Consider the following 13,515-nt stretch of genomic DNA (forward strand, 5'->3'; position numbering starts at 1 on the left):
CTTGAATCTAATGCATAGAACATTCATACAACCAGATGAAACTGTCAGATAAATCCTTCTTTGGGATATTTTTCAACTCACATATCACATTGGCTTAAATGTTAGTTATGTCACGAAAGTGTTCACCCTTTGTGCAAATTTCTGCAATCTGTCATTTTGTGGTAGGTTTGTATTGTTATGCTGCTGAATAATTTCATTGTACATGCCTAAATTTTTTGAAGTTCTACCCGGCCAGCTCAGAGGTGAGGGGGCTAGCTCGGGGCGGTGAGTCAGTTGGTACGTCAACAAGGCATTTTGCCAATGTAGTGGAAGGTTGGGCACCAGATGGGCATTGCCACATAATCTCTGAGCAATGGAAGCAGAAGTGCAAACGCTTCTGTGCTACACAACAGGGTAGTATGAAGCAACATGCCATAACTTCAGCACTAGGACACCACTGCAGTAGCCAAATGTTGCTGAAAGACTCAAGCTCTTCAAACCAGATTAATTACTGACTTGCCATAGTTAGGCAAGGAGTGCTGACAAGTACCAATAAATGAGTGCAAATTTAATCATGTAGCCAGAACCACTGTGTCATAGGTGCAGGCTCAGCTCTTTAAATAATGAGGCTTTCAGAGCTCAAAAACACATCCAGTCCTGCTGCCATTCTGTCCATTTCATTAGAACCAGAGAGAGTGATGGTCTATTGAGTTTCAGTGAAACCATGACAAGCTGATCAATGGTGGTCTGCCCGATACCCACTTGCAGACTTCAACACCAAGACACAGCCAACCTAATGCAAACCACAGCTGTGGTCCACTGTTGCTGCCCACTGAGGGTCAATTGTGGGTGGTCTGTATGCTGTCATATCCATACTGTCCAGGCACTGAGCACTTGCATAGCCTTCTAGCTGACTTGCGAAAATCTACTGCAGTCATGGTCATTCCAAGGTGGATGACCAGAGCCTAGTCTTCACGAAACCCGATGTCCTGGACTATGCACAGTTGGCTGTTCTCACCTGATTGTGTGATGGGCTGTCTATGAGAGCACTGAGGTGAGTGTCATACTGCACCACAAAAAGTCTGGAGAGGCAATGCCTACCCATCCCCACACTACGGCTGGCACAGCACACAGCTGCAGCCACTGGCCTGTGGCTTCAATGTCATGTCTCATCAGCACTTCTTCGCAGTTCACTCTTACTCCTGTCAACTGTCCGATGCACAGAGATACTTTGTTATTTTGTAAACTCATCCTGGAAAATAAATGTTATTGCAGCTCCAGGCATCCTGGACCACTCCTCACACTCTGTGCCTGGCCTCCTACACACACACACACACACACACACACACACACACACACACACACACACACACACTAAGTGACTCCCACTCCCCGGGTTGCAGCAATACTGATAACCACTAATCGCATCACCCATGATAACTTTTTTAAAGAATTGTCTGACTTTTGTGGCAGCATTCGGTCCCCCCCCCCCCTCCCTCCCCCCCTCACACGACACCCCTCTGGGAGTCAAGGTTTGTGGCACAAATTTTGCGCAAACTTTTATGTTCTCAAAACATTCTGGAGGATGTCTTGAATACTTGATTTAGAGATGTTGTTTCATTGCGATTTGTGCCACAACAACACTGACACACTACAACTGCATGTCTAGTGCCTACTACTTAACATTGCCGGCTCACAACTGACTGATCAAATCCACATCTGTTCTTTATAGTAGTTTGTTCAAGCTGCCACTGTAATTACTGTGCTGAAACCACTTAAATGCCGCAATAAAATCAGTATTTGAACTGTATGCATGGACAGTGTATGTTTCTGCTGGTCAGAAACCTCTTTCACAATAGATCATTACATATAAGAACAACTAACTACTATCATGATATGCAAACCCACAAACAATGTGCGTTTGAAGAGACTAATCACCAATGATAATCAGTCTGTTATTCATCACTCAGAATGGAATTTGTGTAGCCCATCTCTGTGCAGCTAGAGTAAACCTTATGTACAAATGTGAGAACATTTTCTAAATGTTTGTATAGCATGTATCTGAGGCCAGATGTGGGTACTATCCCAATATTCATATATTTGAATGTGGAAAACTGCCCAAAAACTACATCCGTATTGGTTAGCTCACCAGCTCATCATTAATACATGAGGCGAACTCAGTCTGAGTTAGGCTAACCTCCCCATGTTCCAAAATGGCGCACTCAGCTGTCCGGACGGTTCATTGAATGTGTGCCTCATATAGGTTGACTTGTGTCAATAACACTAACTGATGACTGCTACTTACGAATCTTGGTGCATAGGTACCCCAAGGAGAGTGCAGATCGCCTTTTAGGAGACAACTCGAAAAGCTGTGTCTGCCCATACAGTATGCATCCATCTCCACATGAGCAGTTTGGCCCATAGGCATCCAATAGAAATAACACAAAACCCCTGACTTGCTGATGCTTGGAGGAGGTGGCCAAGGGAAAGCACGGAATGGACCCTGGAACAATGCCATGAGATTCTCTTATTGGTGATTCTAGGATTTGTCTGATGATCATTGTAGAAGAGTGTAGAGGTAGCCAGGTATCATTGCATGTCTCAAGCATGCAGTCCCATAGGTTCAGCAGGGAGGTGGCTCAGTCATGTTTTTGGCCAGTATCATGTACAAATGTACATGTCTCTCACCACTATTAAAAGTAATTTGAAACCTTACAGTCTCAAGACAGGATCTTTTAACTTAGTTTTTCAGCCGTACAGTCAACATTTCAATGACATGTTTATCTTTCGCAACAATAATGCATAAACACACCACAACCACCTCACAAAAACATTTCTCCAGGATCCAGAAATCAACCAAACTGAATGGTCTGCTGCATCTGGTGACCAAACCTAATTGAACATATTTGGAACCAGTTACAATTTGCTTTGTTTCATCATGAGAACCCTCCTTGAACACTAGAAACCTTGGGAATTATTTATCAGAGTAATTTCCTACTCCTATGTGACTGCATCTATGTCTACAGGCTGGAGAAAAATTGTGTTACAAATTTTAACCCTAGATAACTGATGCCAGTAGGAACCAAAACTACGAATGTTGTATAGGTGGAGAATGCACAATTTTAAAACTACAGAAACTTATCGCCACGTGCTCCGATTGGCCACAGGATTGGCCTGTTACCTGATTCTCTGGACAATGTATGACCATGAATGCTTTGCCTGCCTGAGATCATGACATATCGAAGGACGCCCGCATGCTCGGTGGTAGCTCACCAGCCTTCCACACTGGGGGCCTGTGGGTGAATCCACCAGGGTCTTGACACATTCATTGTAGTTTCATGATAAGATGTACTGGGAACAAACCCATCAACAGCTGTTAGTTTGAGAACAGAAAGGCTTTTGCAAATTGTGTAGGCCCTGAAAAGGACCTTTTTTGTAGCTAGGACATTTTTTACTTAAAACAGGTGATGTAACTGGCGACCCTTTCACATGCCACAAGCTCGGTAATGTCGAACGGTGGTTTTCTAAACTCTTTCAAAGATTCCTGGCATTGCCATGATGTGATTTTGCAGCATGTTGAATGCAACCCATTAATTCGTCTTTGTTTCTAGGTGGTTTGCATTCGGTTGGTTGAACTAGAAACTTGAAGAATCCCCATAGGAAAAGTCCGATGGCGTCATGTCTGGTGATCATGGGGGCCACGTCCTACGAGCATCTCTGCCAATTACCCGGCCGTCGAAGAGTTCCTTTAAATAACCACACACAGCAAGACTGTTACGTGCGTGTGCTCCATCATGCTGCAACCACATGTGTAGCCGTATGTCCAGGGGAACATCTTCCAGCAGACCGGGTAGAGTTTCTTGCAAAAAGTGAAGCTAATTTTCCCCGGTAAGCGAGGGGATAGACGGACCAGCCCAATCAGATGTTCACCCACAATACCTTCCCAAATGTTGAGCAAAAATCATTCCTAGTGTCTGTGGATGTACGTGATGTGAGGTTTTCCCCTTGCCCAGTGATGAACGTTTCAAGTGTTGTAAAGGCCATCCCGATGGAAGGTGCACTCATCAGTAAGCAACACAATGATGGGGAGGTTGGGATCTCATACAGCATGTCGCAGAAACCACTGGAAAAACCCTAGCCTGTGTTCATAGTATGCCACAGGATGTATGTCTTGGACAGGCCGGAAACTAAATGGGTGCTGGCTGCCATCCCTCAAAACCTTCCAGACTTACCGATGAGTGACCCCCAAGTCGTGTCCAGCCGCTCGAGTACTTGCCATAGGTTCTTCCTCAAAGCACTCGAGAACAGTCTCTTCAAGTGCAGCATCCCGTCGTGTTCAAGGTCAGCATGACCATGATATCCTGGTAAAGAGCCTGTTTCACCAAGTCGCTGGTGAATTGCTGTAAACGTTTGTGGGTGTGGGTGGCATCTTGGGGTACCGTTCCTCATACAACCGTTGAGCTTCATGCGCATTACCATTGGCTAGTCCATAAACAAAAACCGTATCTCATTGTAGTTCAAATGAATACTGTGCTGCCATGCTTACTGTGTGACTAAATTGCAGGTGATGTGTGTGTGCTCCAAAGCGAAGCTTATGTGTGAATGGCTCTGACGTGAGGTGGAGACAAACAGCAAGACCTATTCAGCACGTGAGCATATCACATTGGGATAGTGACAATGGAGGGACGTTTGTGTGTGTGAACTGACAACCATAGCGCTGCTTGTCAACCAACGAATGGCAACAGGGCAATCCCATTTCTAATTGGGTTGTGTGGTGCCAAGTTTCTATAGTTTAAAAATGGTGTGTTATTGGCCTACACAACATTAGTAATTTTGCTTCCTACTGGCATCAGCTATCCAGGGTTAAAATTTCATGACACAGTTTTTCTCTGCCCTGTCTATTAAATATTATTGGAGCATTCTTGTTTTACTTTCTGATTTATGACCACTTTGCTCTTGCGGTTAACTTGACTGGTCCCAACTTTTACTATATAGGATTACTTTATCAAATATTGGGGATATCTTTTAACTTCCATTAATTTCCATAATTTAGTACTGATAATACAATCAAGTGCCTTTCATATTCTATGACTAACAAGGATGTTATTAGGTATATTAATTTCTTTGTTAAATCAACTGCTCTAGCACAAACATGTAATCAGAACATGAACCACATTGTTCTTCTGTTAGAAGGGCTTCACTAGTTCTATTTAATCATCTTGTCACTATTTTTACGAATTTTTTTGTAAACCAAATTAATAAAACTTTTTCTGTGATGTCTTCATCAAATATGCAGTGTGTTACACTTTCTCATACTGTAAATGTCCTTCAACAAACATTTGATAAGCCCAACAGCTTGTATTTAACTTCCAGTGGTGCATAATAAATTAGTGAAGATTAATTTACAGCCCAATCGTGTAAAATGATTGGCTTGAGCTAAATATTTCACTGAGAAAATGCATTATGTTTACAAACTAATTGACATGTTTCACATTGGAGTGCTCACAAGTCTGGTTCATGAAACTTGCAAATTAAGCTAAATTGCTGGCTTCCTTGGGCTCAAAAACCATGATTTTCTTGGATTCTCTCTGGTTATTAGAAAATTCTTACCACATGATTTGCAGAAACAACTACATCCATGTGTGACATGCTAGCACATCAACAACTACATCTACACTGTGGAAACCACTGTGAATAGCTTAGCAGAGAGTAAGCCTGATTTATTAAATTTGGACAAAGGACAGCTTGTGATAACCTGATATCTGGGAAAGAATAGCATGAAAATGCTGTCATTCTTCAAATGATTTGTTGCAACTATTATAAATATGTATTGAAAATAAACAAACAGTGATGGGTACAGTGATAAACACCATTGTCTAAAAGAATGAAAAGGTTATTAACTCATCTATAGTGGACTGATGTGTAAAGATAGAAACATGTAACAGGCAACCCTGTTCACATTACGGTGTGAATAGTATTTCCTGTTATGTGCTTTTATATTTCACACAATGGTCCTCTATAGGTGAGTGGTTGCCCTTCCCTTTGTTTTATGTATTTTTCTATCAGGGAATTTCCATTATTGTTAGACAACAATAAGCCCTGTATATCCATACCACATCACATATTGTGAACATTAGAAGCTTGTCCATGCTATATAGTAGAACAGATGGTAATTTAGAGTGCAGTTGCTGGAGTAATATACAGTAAGAGATACCAGGTCTCTTCAGATCACACCATTCATTGCACATTGCTGCTGCAGTGTATCTGCAACGCATGGGGTAAGAGAATGTTGCCACAAAAAAGAAAATAAACCGAAAGTTCGTCATCTTTTAATAATGTTAATGACTGCTGAAAAACAAAGTTCTTGCAATTTGGGGGTGGGGGTAACTTGGTATATGAATGTGTGACATCTGTTCTTTTGGATGTGCCCCAAAGAACAGACACCTCACATTCATATAATTGATTTTGTTGATGGGTAATAAATCTACCACCTTCAGTGTGGATGCACAGTTACATCTAATGTCCTGTGAGAATTTCAAAATATGAGCATGGAGGGCATGGACAGGGACTGTGGATAGATGGTGCTAGATGGGAGTGTGGGTCGGCTAAGAGGTGTGCCAAAATAGTCTACGCTTTCCTGATAAACACTGTGTCCAGGTGGCACAGTGGTTAACGCAACAGCCTAGTAAACAGGAGATTCCAGGTTCGAGTCCAGGTCTGTCACAGATTTTTCACTTGTCGCCGCTGATTCCACATACAGTCCCGATGCAGCTGACAGCAACAGTCCCTTCTTCCCTCCCCCCCCCCCCCCTCCCCCCTTCATAACTGAACGGTTGCAATTGTATCTAAACAAACTGATTATATATGTTTCTAGCAATGGATGAAAGTAATATTGATGAATACTTGGACATGATGTTATTGAAAATTAAATTTTAGTGTTCAAAAGGTGAAATTATCTACATGGGTACTACCTGATAATATAACTGTTAATTAAGCAACCTGAATTAGCTTTAGTGTCATTTGAAAGATAAGCTATCATATGAAGAATGAGCTGTTACATTTTGCTGCAAATAATTTTTTGTTATGTTGTTACAAAACTGTGTATGTGTGCATGACTGTTGGTCCAAAAAGTTTTTAATTTGTACTTGTGAGTGCAGTAATATTACAGGAAATCAAGGAACAATTTCACCTTCTTGGTTATATAAAAATAGAATGCAGCTTGTACCAATTCTAGTGACAGTATTATGGTAAAATGATCTGCCTTGGTCTTACAGATAGGACCATAAAATTTGTGAAGTGCATCAGTATTAGTGATGGCCATTCATGACAAATGGTCTTCCCCACTGTACTTTGCACTGTACAGTAGGACAGCTCTTGATATAACAAGGCCGGAATCATGCTACAGGATTTTCACAGCTTGCTGATGAATTCTAGTTAATGTCCTTATCCCGCCACTCACATTTGTCTGTTGTTAACTTTATCAAACACACTGAGCAACATTCATATCTCAAAGGCTGTCAGCTCATAAGCTTTAGGACTGTCTAACTGTACATGATAATCTGGTAATGTTCACCTCTGAGTGGCTGTAAAAGATGTGTAAAATCTATGCTGTGACAATATGGTGCAATCATGTAAGTCAAAAGGGAAACAATGTATTATTATTAGGCTGGCGGTGTACTCATCTGGCTGATCCAATCATTCTTTTCCATGAAGTGTAGGGCTGAATTTCTTCAGCATAATACCACTGATGAAATATTCATATGTGAATGAACTACTTATTTGCTGAACTGTTTATTTTTCACACATTTGCAAAAATGATTGAGCTCATCCAAATGTAATAGATTAGAACTGTTCAAAAAACTATTAGAAAATATTAATTTTGTTACAGCTTACCATCCCGATTTTATAAAGGCTAAAGAACCTGAGTTTACAACTTTTGGGTTACCATATGACTACAACAGCATCATGCATTATCCTCGTACTGCATTCTCAAAGGATGGAAAGTTACCAACAATTGTTGCTAAGGTACTGTAACCTGATTATAGCATGCTTTACATAACTGAAGTGATTCCTGCTCAGGTTGTACAAATTCTATACTATTATGTAGTGTGAAACAGGAGCACCCTTACCAATTGCCAAAACAGCAGCAAATGAAGCAGGTATACAGAATGAATAAAATAAAATGAATAAAATAAAATAAAATAAATAATGCTAGGTGTAAAGGCAACCATTCAAGACATGACTGAGGCACTGAAGGGTCAACAGACACTTAAATGAAGTGTAAGACACTCTATATTGTAGCTAACTAATTACAACACACACTCACACTCACACTCACACACACACACACACACACACACACACACACACACACACACACACACACAGCCTCATTGTCCTAGCACAAAAATAAAGCCTATAGCCTCATTGTCCTGGCATAAAAATAAAGCCCGTGTAACTTTCAGCCAGCATCTTAATCAGTTGGAAAATTGGAAAAATTAAGTGGGAGATGTACATCTATGTAAGAGAAAATAAGTTCTATCTTGAAACCAGATATGAAGCAACTGTAATATATAACAATCAAAATTCAAATTTCAGAGTAGGGAGACAACAGCAGTTATGTTACTACCAGCTCCATTCATGCACTTTACTTCTGGTTCAGGGCCTGGAGCAACTTGCTCTTTCCTCCAGAACTGGAATTCCTTCTCTTTACTGTTTTTCCTGTTTCCAATGTGATTGTTTCTTTTCACAAAGAAACTATGTAAATTTTCCAAATCTATTTCCTTACATCAGATTTTTCCATTTCAGCAGATGGTAATTAGATGTTAGTCTTTTCTTTCATGTAATTTTTACAATAATTTTTATTGTTATGTTTTCAATTTAAATCTCATAATGTAATTTATAATTGCACAAAATATGGGAAAGGTAAACTCTTACTTGTCGAGGATTCATATGTGGCGCACAGAAAAGCATAATAGAAAACAATTAACACTAGTTTCAAGATCTTGCTCTTTTCTTTTAATAAGAGTAGATGCATCCACACACACAACCACACAGACACCCAATGTGTACATTTTTGTGTTAATGTGTGTAGTCTTATTAGAAAAAGAGCAAGTGTTTGAAAGATAGTGTTAACTGTTTTTTATTACATGTTCTTGAGTGTCATACCCAAATCCTCTGTTGGTAAGTGGTTATCTTTCCATTATTTTACATATTTTTCCATCCAAGAACTTCCATTATTGTTATTATACATAATTATATAGTCAAAATATGTTTACAATCTTTTTGTGTAGCTCTACTTAATTTTCTGAATTTCAAAGGGATGCCATATTCACTTTGAAATATTTAGCATAGTGAATTGCAAAGATGACTGCGTTACTGTATTACTGAAGAAAGAGATATGTCAAAAACTTGGAGTGAATGTTATTTGTGACAGTGGTCACTACATCAATGTAATCAGTTTATTCAACCATGGGGGTTGTACTTTGAATATGAATAGTAGAAAAATGGAGACTGCATGGACACCATTGCAACTAACGGAAAAAAATATGGAATGAAAATTAACACGAATAAAACAAAAGTATTGGCACTAGGAGGAAATAAGGAAATAAAAATTATGCTGAATGGAGGAATACTAGAACAGGTGCAAAATTTTAAGAATCTTGGAAGCAGGATAGACACCGACTGGAAGTGCACCACGGAAATTAAAACAAGGATAGCAATGGCGAAAGAGGCGTTTTATAAGAAAAGGAGAGTCTTCTGCAGCGGTCTGGACAGAGAACTCAGAAAGAGACTCATAAAATGTCTTGTATGGAGTGTTCTTCTATATGGCGCTAAAACGTGGACTATGAGGAAAAAAGACAGAGAAAGGCTGAAGGCTTTTGAGATCTGGACATGGCAGAAGATGGAAAGAATAAGTTGGATGGACAGAGTAAAAAATGAAGAGGTACTGAGAAGAGTGGGAGAGAAAAGATAGTTACTAGATGTAATAAAGAGAAGAAAAAGAAATTGGATTGGGCATATATTAAGAAAGAATGACAGACTGATAAAAACAGTTTTAGAAGGTTATGTAGAAGGGAAAAGGAAGCGAGGAAGGAAGAGATTCCAGATACTGGATGACATGATGGACAGTGCAACATACAGCAGCCTTAAGAAGGAAGCAATGGATCGCAGAAAATGGAGAGCAGATAACTGATGATGATGAGTAGAAAAAGTTGGCCAGCAAGATGAGAGATATAGCAGTGAACATGTCCTGACCAACAGGTTATCTGCCAACATCTCAGGTTAAATTATACTCTCTTAGACTCTTCATAGTAGCTCGTGGAATGAGGAAATAGACAATTTAAAAGTGATCTGTCTGCTGGGTGGGAAAATAAGCTGTTCTGGAGAAAAATGGGTAAGGTTCCCGTCCAGAAATTCCTTATTTCCACAACCTGGCCTCACCCTCCTTGCCTAGGATCCTTCCCCAAAATACAGTTCTCTCAGCAGAGGAAAAAACAACTACCCATAACCGTAAGACACACCTTGATTTTATCATTCTTCTGGCAGACAAAGGCACCAACTCTATCACGCACAGTGATTACCTGACATGAGATATCCTTTCACCTGCAAATCCTGCTGCAGTGATCTCATCCGAGAAGTCTGACATAACCTCCAAGCTCAACTCAAATCCTTAGGCCAATCCCAGAAAATCTCTCCCACCCCATCCCCCTCCCAAATCCATCTCCCTCCTCGCTTTAACTGCTTCCTGCATACCCATATTCTGCATGCTTTCCAAAATCCATAAACCTAACAACCCCAGGAACCCCATTATTGCTGGTTACTGTGCTTCCAAACCTTGTTGACAAACATCTCCAACCAATTGCCTAGCCTCCCACAGCAAAAATGCAAACCACTTCCTTCACTGCTTCTCAACCATACACAACCCCTCTACTAGCTGGATGCCTGCACATTAATGTTGACACCACTTCTTTACACACCTTCACCCTGTGAATGGCGATGTTACTATTGGAAAAAATATCTCCCAATGTCTTACCTCCCAAAGTCCTACCAATAATAAACCTTCCCCACCCTGATGATCTACTACTCTTTTGGGGGAAGATTTAAAAACAACCCTGCAGGATGGTCTTGGACACCCACCTATGCCTACCTGTTTATCTAGAGATGACTTTCCTTGCCACTTGAGATCCTAAACCCTTTGTCTGCTCCAGGTTGATTCATGATATCTTCATAATCTTGACCCAGAGCCAAGACACCCTATTCTCATATCTCTATGGTCTCGTGCTCTTCAACCCAGCATACCATTTTCCTGGAAGTTGACCTCCACATTTCCAGTTCTCGTATAAAAACTTTTGTCCACACCAAGTTCAAGAATCATCAATAGTATCTGCATTTGGACAAAGTTATCCCTTCCATACTACAAAGTCACTCACATACCGCCTAGCCATCCATGAATGGCATGTCTGCAGTGATGACCATCCCCTTGCCCAGTATGCTGGCTATCTTGCTAAGGCCTTAACGTACAGGTATTACCATTCAGACCTAATCCTAGAGCTCCCATACCATACCCATGTATGCCCATATGCCCCTAACCCTCTCACCTCCCTTACAAACCAGCTGCAAAGGAGCAGTCCTGTGTTATGTACAAAATATCCTGGGCAGTCATTAAATCACACCTATGCCCAGATGCAATACCTATCCTTTTCCATTGCCGTCAAGGCACATCGTAATCCTAGCATAGGTGACCCCCCCCCCCCATCACCACCACCACCACCACCACCACCACCACCACCACCATCACCAATACCAGTCCATGGGAATATGGTTTGTCCATAAACACATCTTTCTATCCCACACTCCTCTTGCCTTCAGTTTCCTGTAGCTTTTGCTTCACACCCACCTCCACCACCATTCGCTATCACTCGCAGCCTCCCCTTTGCAATCTCTCTCTCTCTGTTCTATCTCCCATTCCCAGTTCATTCTTAAATATCAATGTGTGTCACACACAACTCTCCTTTCCACACGAAGGTGAGCCCATTGATACCAAATTCCTATACCATCTGCTAGCAGCCTTTTCCTCCCAGTCATAAGGCAACCTTTATCTTCCTAGCCCCACTCCACCCTTCCCCCTCCTAGCCCCTCTCCACCCTTCCCCCTCCCCCTCCGTTCTCCCCTCAACCAATCTACCTAACCCTACTCCTCACCCAGTCAAATTGAAGGGCTGCTACAATGTACTCAGCTGGGAAAATGTAGCCATGTCTTTGTGTATTTGGTACCAGTTAGCTCTGAAAGAGGTCATTATCTGGAAGCCTAGCAACATTTTCAGTCTTGTTCATGTGCCACTCAACTACTATAGAGTAAATTTCTACCTTTGCTCCTTCCATTATTTGTGAACTTATAAGAAAATTATAAATTATATCCATATCAGAACAGAACAGTTTTTCATGACCAGTTATTAATTAAAGCTATTTTCTTCTGTGCAGCATAATGAAGACTTGGAACTGGGACAACGAAAGGCCCCTACAGATATTGATTTACAGAAGGTCCGAAAACTGTACCACTGTACTGAAAAATAGCAAGTGATACATTTTCAAAACTACACTGCGCAATAGAATTAAAGGATCACTTTTTAGAAACCCCATAATTGCCTCCCATTGTGGTACAAAGGTCCCATTGGCTCCAAGGCACCTACAACTTTCCTCTGTAATGATGATGCCCTGCGACGTCACCCTCGGACTTGGCGACACTTCAAACAGCAAGGTACCGATACACGCCACAGGCCATGGCTCAGAAGTTCATGTAAACTGTTACGTGAATTAATGATGTCACATTGGTGCATTTCTCCACAATTCTGGCCAATGCCACCATGGACATGTCACATGGCGAGGTGGTCATCACAGCCCCCTCTTATCCACATTTCACCCCACCTTTTGAATTCTCTGTGATGGACATCAGAACCATGAAATCAAGCATTGAAATTATGTGATTTTCTTATGAGTGGCCGCTCAGAACCAATGCAAAAAGGCCTCTGGGGGTGGCATAAATGTCAATGAAACCACCCTTTCTCTGGGCATAGATTCACACTCATTTTGTGATCAAAAATGACAGTTCACAATTCGAATGAGCAACGGTTTCTTGACAAGCTTTGACACTGCTGACACCCTTGGATGTTTCAACTCTTCCATAAGGACATTGTGGGGCTGCAGCACCAACAAACATGACCACATCCCTTTGGAGTGCAATGCGACCCTACTTTTTGCTCTCATGTACAGCTTGAAACTAGTACATCTACATCTACATGGATACTCTGCAAATCACATTTAACTGCCTGGCAGAGGGTTCATTGAACCACCTTCACAATTCTCTATTATTCCAATCTTGTATAGCACGCAGAAAGAACGAACACCTATATCTTTCCATATGAGCTCTGATTTCCCTTATTTTACTGTGGTGATCCTTTCTTCCTATGTAGGTTGGTGTCAAAAAAATATTTTCGCATTTGGAGGGGAAAGTTGGTGGTTGGAATTTCTTGAAAAG

Source organism: Schistocerca americana, chromosome 1 (genome assembly GCF_021461395.2).
Source record: "Schistocerca americana isolate TAMUIC-IGC-003095 chromosome 1, iqSchAmer2.1, whole genome shotgun sequence".
Classification (NCBI taxonomy): Eukaryota; Metazoa; Arthropoda; class Insecta; order Orthoptera; family Acrididae; genus Schistocerca; species Schistocerca americana.